The 13232-nt window shown below is 39.8% G+C and overlaps 1 long non-coding RNA gene and 1 pseudogene across 1 annotated transcript in view; one reads left to right on the top strand and one right to left on the bottom strand.

The window, feature by feature from the left end:
- The window catches only part of LOC117976793 (uncharacterized), a 78843-nt gene that overhangs the window by 55719 nt on the left and 9892 nt on the right, over positions 1 to 13232 (top strand). Inside the window, exon 3 of the long non-coding RNA XR_004667560.3 lies at positions 1718 to 1824. This is a non-coding gene — a long non-coding RNA (uncharacterized LOC117976793). The remainder of the gene's footprint in view (positions 1 to 1717; positions 1825 to 13232) is intronic.
- On the bottom strand, positions 5364 to 6366 carry LOC100981709 (DNA-directed RNA polymerase III subunit RPC7-like; annotated as a pseudogene).

The following is a 13232-nucleotide window of genomic DNA, read 5'->3' as shown; positions in this document are numbered from 1 at the left end:
AAATAAGAGTTTAATTCTGCTCCTAGGAAGTGGTCCACCATCACTGTGGTAGGAAAAAGGCCCCAGGGGCTCTTTTTATTTTGGATTGCTTCTGTCTTTTTCATTCCAAGGTGGTGCTGCTTTCTTTAGACAATTCTCTTAAAAACTTTGCGGGTTTCTCATTAATCTTATTGGCGTTTGTGCCAATATATAAATGCCATACCCATAAATATCTTTCAGGCAAACCCTTCTCTACCTTGCATTGAGAGTCAGGGTTCTGTGAGACGAGACAATACCCTTAATACTCTCGGAAGTCTTTTTATCTAGAAGAGGGTCTAAGATGCACCCTATTAAGATTCATAGGAACCTGATTGTCTGTCTAAGAGGGTAGCATGGTTAGCATGTAATGGGATATCCTTAAATCTTTCTGAAATTTCAACAAAGGGTTGTTACCTTAGTCCATTCTTACTTTGAGAACCTTTAATTAGCTGAAAAGACTGTCATGAGTCTTCCATACTTTCTCTAAATTTTGCCTAAAATTAGAAAATTGCCTTTTTAGTTCATCTTTATGACTGGATATCTTGTCATAAATAACTGAAAGAAACATGTTAGCACTTAAAACATTCAGTCAGGATGACTGAATAAAAATAAATATTTTTTATTTCATGTCACTGAACTTCCACCACTATGTAGGAGCAGTCATATTTTCTTTGGTTTTTGTCTTCAAATCTTCACTAACAGCAGCCTCTGAACCTTCCAGCTTCTGCCTGTTGCCTGGTCCCAAAGCCAATGCCACGTATTTTCGATTAAAATACTACAATAGCAACCCACTTCCAGGTGCCAATTTCTGTTCAGCTTATGTATTGCTGAATAGCAAACCATCCTAAAATTTAGTGGTTGAAACAACAATTTAATATTATCTCACGTGACTTTCTGTGTTGACTGTCTTGGCTGGGCAGTTTTCACGTGGTTGTGTTCAAATGGTGCCTGGGGCTGAAGGCTTGACTGTACCAGATGTTAAAGATGGTGCCCTCACATGGTTGGGAGCTCAGCTGGGGCTGTCCACCAGAGCCTGTCCACACATGGCCTCTGATGGGCTGCGCTTCTTATACCTGATGCTGTTTTCTGAGAGGGAACGTCCCCAGAGGATTGTTCCAAGAGACCCAGGCTTCATAGGACCTGGTCTTGGAAGTCCCAGAGTGTCATTTCCATCTCACTCTATTTGCCAAACAAATTACTATAATCAGATTCAAGGTAGAGGAAATTAGACTCCACCTTTTGATGTGAGGAACAATGTGTACATACAGAAGGAGTAGAAGGGCTTAGACCAACTTTGGAGGTTAACCATAACAGATTTTTTTTTCTTTTTTTCCACCAGTAAAGCTCCGGTTTCTCTAGTCTTGGCTTTATGAAAATTCACACTATGATGTTATTGGCTAATTACTAGATTGATGTTCCTTGGTGGTGTATCAGTCAGGATGGACTAGATTATATGATCATTACAAACAACACCAAAATCTTGGGGGCTAAATACCACAATTATTTCTCACTCACACTACATGATCATGGGGCTTTGACATGTTTACCTTGGCTCCCAGGCTGATAAATCTGACCCAATCTGGAACATTGCTGGCCCCTGTGGCAGAAGGAGGGTAAGAGTTTGAAGAATTGTGGACTGGCTCTCAATGTTTCAGCTGGACATGACTCTCATCACTCCCACTCATGTTTCATTATCCAGAGAGAGCCACGTGGCCACACCTAACCATGGGGATGGGATGTGCCAACCTACCATGGCCTGGATGGCCAACTAGAAAGATGTGGTGAGCAGCACTGAGACTACCACAGGTGGGTACCTGAATAGCTGCTAATGCTAAAACTAAATAAATATTCATAAAAGGTGGCATTTCAGTCACCAGCTGTAAATTGGGTAAAGGGAGCAACTTTTTTTAAACTTATTTTCCGTTACTTACCAATTTTCATATGAATGAGTTGATTTCCTGATATCTTCCAAAGTTTAATGTTTTATAATATTATTATAGTCCAATAAATTTAAACACATTTTATGTATTTAAATCCATTGCAGTTATTACTCTAATACAACCTCAAATTGTCCCATTGTCTAGTGGGAGCCTTTTGAAGTTAGCCCAACCTCATCTTGTACATTTTTCTGTCTCCCTGACCTAGAATCAGTTGTTTCTTCAAGCAATCCTGGTTCCTTTCAATGGAAATTGGTATTTAGAATCTGAACACTAGGAGTGCTTATTACTATTGAGTACTATTGAGTTGGTCCTTGTTTCTAAGCCTTTTTTTAAAAAAGTGTATTTTTAATTGGTGTAATTGTACATACTTATGGTGTATATGTGATTTTTTGATATATGTATATAATTTGTTATAATCAAATTCGGGTAATTGGCATATTCATCAACTCAAATTTTTATCACTTCTTGTTTGAGGAACGTTCAAAATCCTCTCATGTAAGTATTTTGAAATATACAATAAATTATTCTTAAGGATGTCACCCTACTGTGTTATAAAACAGTCCCCAACCCCTGGGCCATGGACTGGTAGCAGTCTGTGACTGCACAGCAGGAGGCGAGTGGCAGGGCAAGCCAGCAAAGCTTCATTCGTATTTACAGCCACTTTCCATCGCTCACATTACCACCTGAGCTCCACCTCTTGTCAGATCAGCAGTGACATTAGATTCTCATAGGAGTGCAAACCCTATTGTGAACTGTGTGTGAGGTATCTAGGTTGTGCACTCCCTATGAGAATCCAATGCCTGATGATCTGTCACTGTCTCCCATCATCCCTAGATGGGACTACCTAGTTGCAGGAAAACAAGCTCAGGGGTCCCACTGATTCTACATCATGGTGAGTTGTATAATTACTTAATTATATATTACAATGTAATAATAGTATAAATAAAGTGCACAGTAAATGTAATGCGCTTGAACCATCCTGAAACCATCGCACCCAACCCCCACCTTCTGTCTGTGAAAAAATTGTCTTCCGCGTAACTGGTCTCTGGCGCCAAAAACGTTGGGGGCCGCTGTTATAGAACACTAACATGTATTCCTCATATCTAGTTGCAATCTTGTATCCATTAGCAGACCTCTCTCTCTGCCCTTCCCAGCCTCTAGAAACCACTACTCTACTCTGCACTTCCATAAGATCGGTAAGATCAGCTCTTTTAGCTTCTTCGTATGAGTGAGAACATGCAATATTAGTCTTTCTGTGTTTGGCTTATTTTACTTAATATAATGTCTTCCAGGCTCATCCATGCTGTTACAAATGACAGGATTTCATTCTTTTTCTTGCCAAAAGTATTCCATCGTATATATACATACACATACATACATATATATATACACACACATATATATACACGATGGAATACATATATATATGTATGTACGTATATGTACACACACACACACATTTTCTTTATCTGTTCATTTGTTGATGGTCACTTAGCTTGATTCTGTGTCTTAGCTATTGGGAAGAGTGCAGAAATACACATGAAATGCAGACATCTCTTTCATATACTGGTTTTCTTTCACTTGTGGGGGGATTAGTGGATCCTGCGGTATTTCTGTTTTTAGTTTTTTGAGGAACCTCCACACTGTTTTCCATAATGGCCATATTAATGTAATTTCCCACTGACAGTGTATAAGAGTTCCCCTTTCTCTGCATGCTTGCCAACGTTTGTTATTTTTTTGTCTTTTTGATCAGGATATCTCATTGTGGTTTTGATTTGCATTTTCCTAATGATTAGCAATGTTGAGCATTTTTCATATACCTGTTGGCCATTTGGTTTTCTTCTTTTGAGAAATGTCTATTAGATCATTTGCCCTTTTATTTTTTTTGAATATGAGAGTCTTGCTTTGTTGCCCAGGCTGGACTTGAACTCCTGGGCTCGAACAACTGTCTACCTCAGCCTCCCAAGTAGCTGGGACTGCAGGCACACAATCACCAGCTCAGGTGCTCATTTTAAAATCTGGTTATTTGCTTTTTTGCTGTTGAGTTGTTTGAGTTCCATGTGTCCTGCTTATTAATCCCTTGTTGGATGCACAGTTTCAAATATTTTCTACTCTTCTACAGGTTGTCACTTTACTCTATTGATTGTTTCCTTTGCTGTGCAGAAGCTTTTTAGTTTGATAGAATCCCATTTATCTATTTTGCTTTTGTTGCTTGTGTTTTTGAGATCTTGTTAAAAAAAAATTTTTGGCCAGACTAACGTCAGGAAGCATTTCCCCATGTTTCTTTCTAGTAGTTTCGTAGTTTCATGTCTTCAGATTTAAGTCTTTAATCCATTTTCAGTTGATGTTTGTATACAGTGAGAGATAGGGTTCTAGTTTCATTCTCCTGCATACAAATATCTAACTTTCTTAGCAACACGTATTGTAGAGACTGTCTTTTCCCCAATGTATGTTTTTGGTGTCTTTGTCAAAAATCCATTAGCTGTAAATACATTAATTTATTTCTGGGTTCTTTTTTTTTTCCAGGCTCAAGGTTGAGTTTAATAGTACAGGTAGAAATAGAATCTAGGGATCTGATTCTCACATTAGAGGATAATGATATCTTCCCAAAGGGGAAAAATAAAATTATTTATTTTGGTAGATAACACTGATAAATCATTTTTGAAATATATAATATAAAATTCCTTGAAAATGTTTGGCATTTGTGAGTCTTTTTAGGTTGAGGTTTTTAGGTATTTTTTTTCCCAAAAAATATATAAAGTTAGGGGAGCTAGCTTTAAACAACAAAAAAATTAATCTTAATTTCAAAATGACCTGAGTTCATTTTGCATTTTTATATAAATCAGTTGTACAGCTTGAGTACTCTGAAACATAAAAGGCCACCACACTTCATAGAGTTCACACACATGCATTCTACAGTGATATTTATATGACCAGAACTTATTTCACATTTACATAAAGTTTAAAATTAAAATGTCTTAGTCAAATTTTTCATAAGCCCAACTATTTGAAGATGTCACAGTTATTACAGTGGAATAATTAATTCATATATCATACAGTATTAAGTTAGTCCCCAGTTCAAGTATTTATAATATTCACCCCATGTGAAAATTTCTTTGTACTGGCTAAGATGTGAGCCGTGAAATTTATATTGCTCAGTTTGGTATTTTTCCTTGTGTGTATGTTTTCCATCACAAAACCTCTATTTCACAATTCTGTACTTATAAAAGCCCAGGTTGGTTTATGTAGTCATAATGCAGTAGTCTAGAACATACCATGTAAAAGTAAGAAATAAAATTATTTTCAAGTTTGTTTTTAAAGTGCTCCATGTGCTGTATTATATCAACTTTCAGGTTATAGAAATCCACTATGACTGGTAATAGTTTTACAAAAAATCAGCAGTTAAGCAAGCATGATTTCTTCAAGTATGTATACAGAGATTAAGAGAGCAAAAATTCTTTAGGCACATTCCGATTCAAATAATACAAGAAAACCCACAAGAGTACATAAGAGAGATGGCAGAGGTGTTTAGAAGGAAGGTCAGAGTGTCAGGGACTAATTTGTAAGGTAATTAGTATGTAAACTCAAAGTGGTTTTGAATATTTTGGTAACAAATATCTGTCCAAAAAAACAAACAAACAAACAAAAATACTTATTCCTTATCAGAAAAAAATACAAAACAAATCTGTCCAAATGTTCAGAAGCTGCATCATAAAAATACTTTTTGAAAAATTTCATGCCTAATAGGTTGCTTCATCCATGTTGTCATCACTGTCTGGGCCAAAATCATTTCCATCTTCGAATTATGAATTAATGTAGTCATTTTCCTCTTCTTGCTCTTCTTCATCATATCCCTCCTGTTCTGCAGCATCATCGTCATCGTCATCATCACCTTCTTTACTTTCCTCTTTGCTTCCTTCTTCCTTTTCATTTTCCTCTTCTGAATTTTCACCATCACCTTTCTTTCCCAATTCCCCAATTTTTTTCAACACATCTGAAGTATTAGTGAGGTGACTTTGCCTGTGTCTTTTGCCTTTTCGGGTTTTGGGCCTGTGTTTTTACATTTATTTCTTGGCGTCATCTCTCTTGGAAGTCTTCTCCAATCTGGTATCCATTCTCCTTTATATACCTTCATGTATCTTTTACTATACCTTTCAATATCTTGTCTTTCTTCAGGTGTTTCAATAAAATAAGGCATTCTTTTCATTGTTTCTCTCAACTCCTGTTTCAAAGCCAGCATGTATTCTTCATCTTCTGTTTTCAGTGGCACTGATTTATAATCTGCATCAGGAAATAGTGGGGGTGGTTTCAACACTACATAAGGTAACTTTTCACCTTTGCTAAATCCAACAGCCTCAGTATTAAAGGTATGAGCAGCACATCCTCCTCTTCCTTTATTCCCAGCCATCAGATCTAGTTATACTAGACATGTGGGCAAATTCTGAAAGGCATCTGCCTGGCTGCACCCATGCCCAGCATGTTGGCGCTCAAGTGGTACACCCACAAGTCTCCAGGTGGTAGTATCTTTTGGATTCAAGAACACTTCTATGAGTCGGGCAACCATGCCAACATTTGGCTGGTGCATGGTTCCAAGCAGGACGTGGTGATTGATACAGGCCTGGGGCTGCACAGCCTCCCTGAGTACCTGTACTCCTCTGGCCTCTTGTAGGACCTCAGGGCCAAAGAGTTATTTCTGGGTTCTTAATTTATTCTTTTCCATTGGTCTATGTGTCTGTATTTAAGCCAGCACCATGCTGTTTTGGTTACCATAGCTTTGTAGTATATTTTGAAGTCAGGTAGTGTGATATCCCCAGCTTTGTTCTTTTGGCTCAGGATTGCTTTGACTATTCAGGGTCTTCTGTGGTTCTATATAAATTTTAGGGTTGTTCTTTCTGTTTCTGGGAAGAATGTTATTGGTATTTTGATAGGGATTGCATTGAATCTGTATATCACTTTTGGCAGTATGGACATTTTAACAATATTAATTCTTCTAATCTATGAACATGTAATATCTTTTCATTTTTTGTATCCTCTTCAATTTTCTTTCATCAGTATCTTATAGTTTTCATTATGGAGATTTTTCACCTCTGGTTAAATTTACTCCTGGGTATTTTTTTTCCTAGCTATTGTAAATGGGATTGCTTTCTTGGTTTCTTTTTCAGATTGTTCATTATGGGCAAATAGAAATGCTGCTGCTTTTTGTATGATGAGTTAGTATCCTGCAACTTTATTGAATTTCTTTATTAGTTCTAACAGTTTTTTGGTGGAGTTTTTAGGTTTTTCTAAATCATATTGCCTGTAAACGGGGACAGTTTGAATTCCTTCTTTCCAATTTGGATGCCTTTTATTTCCTTCTCTTGCTTAATTGCTCTCGCTAGGACTTGAAGTACTATGTTGAATAACAGTGGTGAAAATGAGCATCCTTATCTTGTTCCAGATCTTAGAGGAAAGGCTTTCAACATTTCCCCATTCGGTATAAAATTAGTACTAATATGTTAGCTGTGGGTTTGTCATATGTGACCTTTATTGTTTTGAGGTATGTTCATTTTATACCTAGTTTGTTGAGAGTTTTTATCATGAACTAATGTTGTATTTTATCAAGCACTTTTTCTCCATCTATTAGAATGATCTTATGGTTTTGTCCTTCATTCTGATGATGTATCACATTTAGTGATCTTCATATGCTGAAATATCCTTGCAACTTGATCATGGTATGTAATCTTTTTGATATGCTGTTAGATTCAGTTTGCTAGTATTTTGCTGAGAAATTTTGCAACTATGTTCATCAGGAATTTTGGCCTATAGTTTTCTTTTTTAGTTGTGTCCTGGTCTGCTTTTGGCATCAGGGTAATGCTGGTCTTGTAGAATGAGTTTGGAAGAATTCCTTTGCCTTCAATTTTCTGGAATAGTTGCAGAAAAAATAGTATTAGTTCTTTAAAAGTCGTAGAATTCAGCAGTGAAGCCAACCAGTCTAAAGGGAGCAATTTTGAGGCCTTCCACAGATACCTTCAGATCCCACCTATGGCAACCTCTGCTGGCTTTAACCAAAACCTACCCCCTCTAAGGCAATTCTCCCTCATCCTCCTGAATTGGAGAGGGGAGTTGCTTCTCTCTACACATCCGTTTTACATGCAAAGATGACATTTTGTCGCCCCTCCCTTACTTTCAAAGCAATTCCTGGTAGAATTCAGAACATCTCAGCCCTGTCTACAGAGAAGTGGGTCTGCACAGTCCTTTGTGGAGTCTGCAGGGCTGTGTGTGTGACCCACATGGGGTTAAGGACACAGGATCCTACCTATGATCTGGTCTTCATTCCTTCTCAGGGAATGGGGCCAACTCATATTTTGACCTGAGTCAAATAGATCTAAGTTTGAATTCTGCTTCAGCCACTGTCTAGCTGTATAACGTTGTGCCTCTTACTTTTTCTGAGCCTGGTTTCCACATATGTAAAATAGGGATGACAACATGTATTTTGCAGGGTAGTTATGAGACCTGAATGATCCAAATGACCATGCCGTGTACTAGCTGTGTGACCTTAGGCAAGTTACTTAACCCTTCATACCTCTGTACTTATGGGTTGTTATGAGGTATGAGTGCATTAATATTTGCAAAAAGCACATGAGAGTGCCTTATGCATACAAAACATTACTTAGTGTTAACTACTGTTAATATTAAGGTATGTAAACTTGCTGATGTGCAAAAGGCCTCCAGTAAATGTAAGCTATTTTATCTTCTCCTTCTCAAGCCCACAGGTTCTGGCTATAGAAGTCTGGTTTCTCTGAGGCCACCAGAGTTCCAGGCAGCCCGTTTATCTGGATTTGAATAGTTTTAAGTAAGTGGCTTTGATTTGCCTTCTGGCACACAAAAAATAAAGTAACAGAGACACCTAGTGGGAGCTGGTAGCAAGTGCTCCAGCAAGTCTGAGTGCCTGTGTCTGGGATCAGGTGGAGACCCGGAGGATGGTACCACTGTGGCCCATGAGTGCACAATGAGGCCAACAGGCTCTCTCGAGCCATGCCAGTGCAGCCTTCACCAATGGGAAGCCCTGCTCATCCACCCTGCAGCTGGTCCTTGTCACCAAGTCTCTGTTCTGAACAACCTCTGGGGACAAAGAGTCTGTTGCTGTATCAGCTCACACTGGTGGACCTAGCCTCAGGTCGTGGTGGGGGATGTAGGAAAGCAGACAGGTTCCTGCTTTGAGGAGCTGGCAGAAAACGATTGGACTTGGCACTTTTTTTGCTGTGTGACCTTGGATGAATCATTTAGCATCTCTGAGCTCCAGTTTCCTTGTGTGCAAAAACAGAGTTAGTAATAGTGAGGATGGTTTAAAATGATGGATGTAGAAAGCAAAGCGCTGAGTCTATGCCCATACCCCCTTGAATGCACCCGAACTTGTCTGATCTCAGAAGCTAAACAGGGTCAGGCCTGGTTAGTACTTGGATGTGACAAAGTTAAGCACTGTGTTGTTGACACACAGGAAGCACCCAATAAATGGTAGCTATTGTTGTTATTGTTATGATTTTATGGTGGATAACTGCACATGAAATAAATAGGGAATAAATCCACACAATATTGAACCAAGTGAAAGCCATCGTAGTTTATAGCAGGTGAGAGACTGGGCTATTCCAGATCTGCAGTAGTTAGGTGAGGCCTCATGGAGGAGACCAGATCTCTGATGAGCCTCTGACTGCAACAACAAACAAATTATACTCCTACTGGCTGAAACAATTATGGGGTGTGTTGGCTCATATAACTTGGTAAGATTTGATCCAGTGCCTTGATGATGTCACGAGGACCCAATCTTTTCTTTTAAAAATATTCTTGTGACATAAAAAACACACAAAAAGATTTAGAAAATGACATAGCATTCACCTTAGGAAATAAAATAGCAAATATAGTTGAGGCTTCCTGGCCCTCCTTCAATTGCATTTCCCCTTCCCCTACCCTGCAAAGAGAACCACTCTCCTAAATTTGGTGTTTATACTTCCCATGGATGCATTTATGTTATTATTACATATGTGTGTGTTCCTAAACAACATATGGTAGAATTGCATGTTTTAAACCTTTTTATAAATATGTCATAGAGTATGTGTCTGTATTTGTCTGTTTGGGCTGCATAACAAAATACCATAGATTTGGTGGCTTAAACCACAGAAATGTATTTTCTTGAAGTTCTAGAGGCCAGGAAGTCCAAGCTCAAGGTGCCAGCCAGGGAGGTTTCATTCTGCAGACTGTTCTCTAGTCTTGCAGGTAGCTACTGTTTCTCTGGGTGCTCATGTGACCTCTTCCTTGTGCTTGTACAGGGAGAGAAAGAGAGACAGCAAGCTCTTTGATGTTTCCTCATGACAGCCCCATCCTCAGGACCCCAACTAACGCTAATGATCTCCTAAAGACCCCATCTCCAAATACGATCACATTTGGGGTAGAGTTTCAATATGTTAATTTTGGGGGGATACAGATATTCTGCTCATTTCATTCCACTTCTGCCTCCCACAAAGTTCATGCCCTTCTTACATGCAGATGCATTCATTCCATTCCAACAGTCCCAAAAGTCTTAATTCATTCCAGCATCAACTCTAGTTCTAAAGACCAAAATCTCAACTAAATATCATCAAAATCAGGTATGGATGAAAATCGAGCTACAATTCATTGTGAGCAAAACTACTCACCAGCTATGAACCTGTGAAACCCGACTATTATGTGTTTCCAAAATATAACGGTGGAAAGGCATAGGATGAACATTCCCATTCCAGAAGGGAGAAATCAGAAGAAAGGGGTGACAGGTCCCAAGCAAGTTCAATACCTAGCAAGGCAAATTCCATTAGATCTTAGGGGTTGAGAATAATCCTCTTTGGTTCAGTGCTCTGTCCACCCCCCATCCCAGCCCACTGGAGTGGCAGCATCACCTCACCACTCTCTGTGGCAACCTCACCTGCACAGCTCTCTGTGGTGGCCATCTGGTCTACTGAAACTGAGAAGAAACCAACCTTACCCCTTGGTTCTGTGATAGGAGCCCTGACAATCTCTGAACTGCCTTCAGGGTCATTGTTGCCTTTTCTTGAAGGACAAAGCATATTTCTCAACTGAATAGTTCTACCATCCTGCTCTGTAGAATCGCAATATCCAACAGCCTTTTTTCAACCTGTCTCACTTTCTCTGTCCCCTTTAGTTCAAACTGGCAGTGCCTAACTTCTATCCCTGGCTCTTATGAGCTGGCTAGCAAAATCCATGTGTTGCACCCATGATCTCTTTATCAAATGTTTGGCCAGCCACAACCTTAGTGTGCTCTTTAGAGGTGAAAATGCTTCTTCATTTTTTGTTTTTCCAATATGCATAGGCTGAGAATTTTCCAAATCTTCAAGCTCTGGGTCCTTTTTTTTTTGTTTTTTTTTTTTTTGTTTTTTAGTCTTTTGAGACAGAGTCTTGCTCTGTCACCCAGGCTGGAGTGCAGTGGTGCAATCTTGGCTCACTGCAAGCTCCGCCTCCTGGGTTCACACCATTCTCCTGCCTCAGCCTCCCGAGTAGCTGGGACTACAGGCGCCTGCCACCACGCGTGGCTAATTTTTTTTTTTTTTTGTATTTTTAGTAAAGACAGGGTTTCACCGTGTTAACCAGAATGGTCTCAATCTCCTGACCTCGTGATCCGCCTGCCTCGGCCTCCCAAAGTGCTGGGATTACAGGCATGAGCCACTGCGCCGGGCCCAAGCTCTGGGTCCTTTTTGATTAACAATTTTTTTCAATTTCTCTCTTCTCTCTCATTTTACTATAAGCAATAAAGAGAAACCAAACGACTCCTTTAACATTTTGCTTAGCAATGCCCTCAGCTAAACATCCAGTTTCATTGCTTGTAAGTTCTACCTTCAACAAAACACTAGAACAAAATTCAGCCAGGTTCTTTGCCACTTTGTAACAAGAATCACCTTTCCTCCAATTTCCAATAAACTCTTTCTCATTTTCAGCTGAAACCTCACCAGTATTACCTTTGGCAGCTGTATTTCTACCGACAGTCCTTTTAAGGCAATCTAGGCTTTTCCTAGCATGCACCTCAAAACTCCTCCAACCTCTACACATGAGCCAGTTCCAAAGCCACTTCTACAGTTTTAGCATTTGTTATGGCAACTCCCTGCTTCTCAACACAAAAATCTGTCTTAGTCATCTTGGGATGTCATAATGAAATACCATAGATGAAGTGGCTTAAGCAACAGAAATTAATTTTCTCACAGTTCTAGAAGCTGAAATTTCGAGTTCCAGATGATTCAGTTTCTGGTCAGGGGCCTCTTCCTGCCCTACAGATGGCCACCTTCTCACTATGTCCTCACATGGACTTTCCTTGCTCTGTGTGTGTGTGTGTGTGTGTGTGTGCGTGTGCACGCGTGCGTGTGTGTGTGTGTGCACGCGTGCGTGTGTGTGGAGAGAGAGACAGACAGACAGAGAGAAAACGTCTAGTGTCTCCTCTTATAAGGACACTAATCCTATCAGATCAGGGCCCCACCCTTTTGACTTCATTTAACCTTAATTACTTCCTTAGAGGCCCTGTCTCCAAATGCAGCCACACTGAAGGTTAGGTCTTCAACATATGAATTTGAGGAAACACAGATATTCACATTATAACATGGATTTATACTGATTCAAGAGTAATTGCAAATGGTTTGATCGGATGGTCAGGTACTTGGAAAGAACACGACTGGAGGATTAGAGACAAGGAAGTCTGGGAAAGTTATGTGGATGGAACTCAGCATGGGCAGACTGTGAAGATCTTTCTGTCCCATGGGATTGCTCATCAAAAGACATCCTTTGCGGATCAGAGGAGACTTTCAATAGTCAGGAGGACCAAATGATACACTCTATCAATGTCAGTCAACATCTTTTCCCAGCCACCCCAGGGCTTGCTCAATGGACTCAGGGATAAACTGGTCATGGCAGTGGAGATGGAGCTGTGCATAAGCCCAACAATGTGGATGTTCCCTTACCAAGGCTGACCTGGCTATAGCTAAGTGAATGCTTAACTTGCCAACTGCAGAGATAAGCACCAACCCCCAATATACCACTCCCTGAGGGGACCTGTCAACCACCCCGTGGCAGGTTGATTACACTGGACCTCTTCTCTCCTGGAATCGGACAGCAATTGTTCTTGCTGGGATAGGCACACATTCTGGACAAGGATCTGGTTTCCCTGCCTGTGATGCCCATGCTTGCCCTTCACCACCAGTAGGCTCACGGAAGAATGCCCCATCCATGTTCAGAGCATTCTCAAGGGCATTCTGATTAAGGAAT

The sequence above is a fragment of the Pan paniscus genome, chromosome 17 (genome assembly GCF_029289425.2).
Source record: "Pan paniscus chromosome 17, NHGRI_mPanPan1-v2.0_pri, whole genome shotgun sequence".
Taxonomy (NCBI): Eukaryota; Metazoa; Chordata; class Mammalia; order Primates; family Hominidae; genus Pan; species Pan paniscus.
Note: the sequence above shows the minus strand (reverse complement) of the source record. Positions and strands in the feature narration are given on the sequence as shown.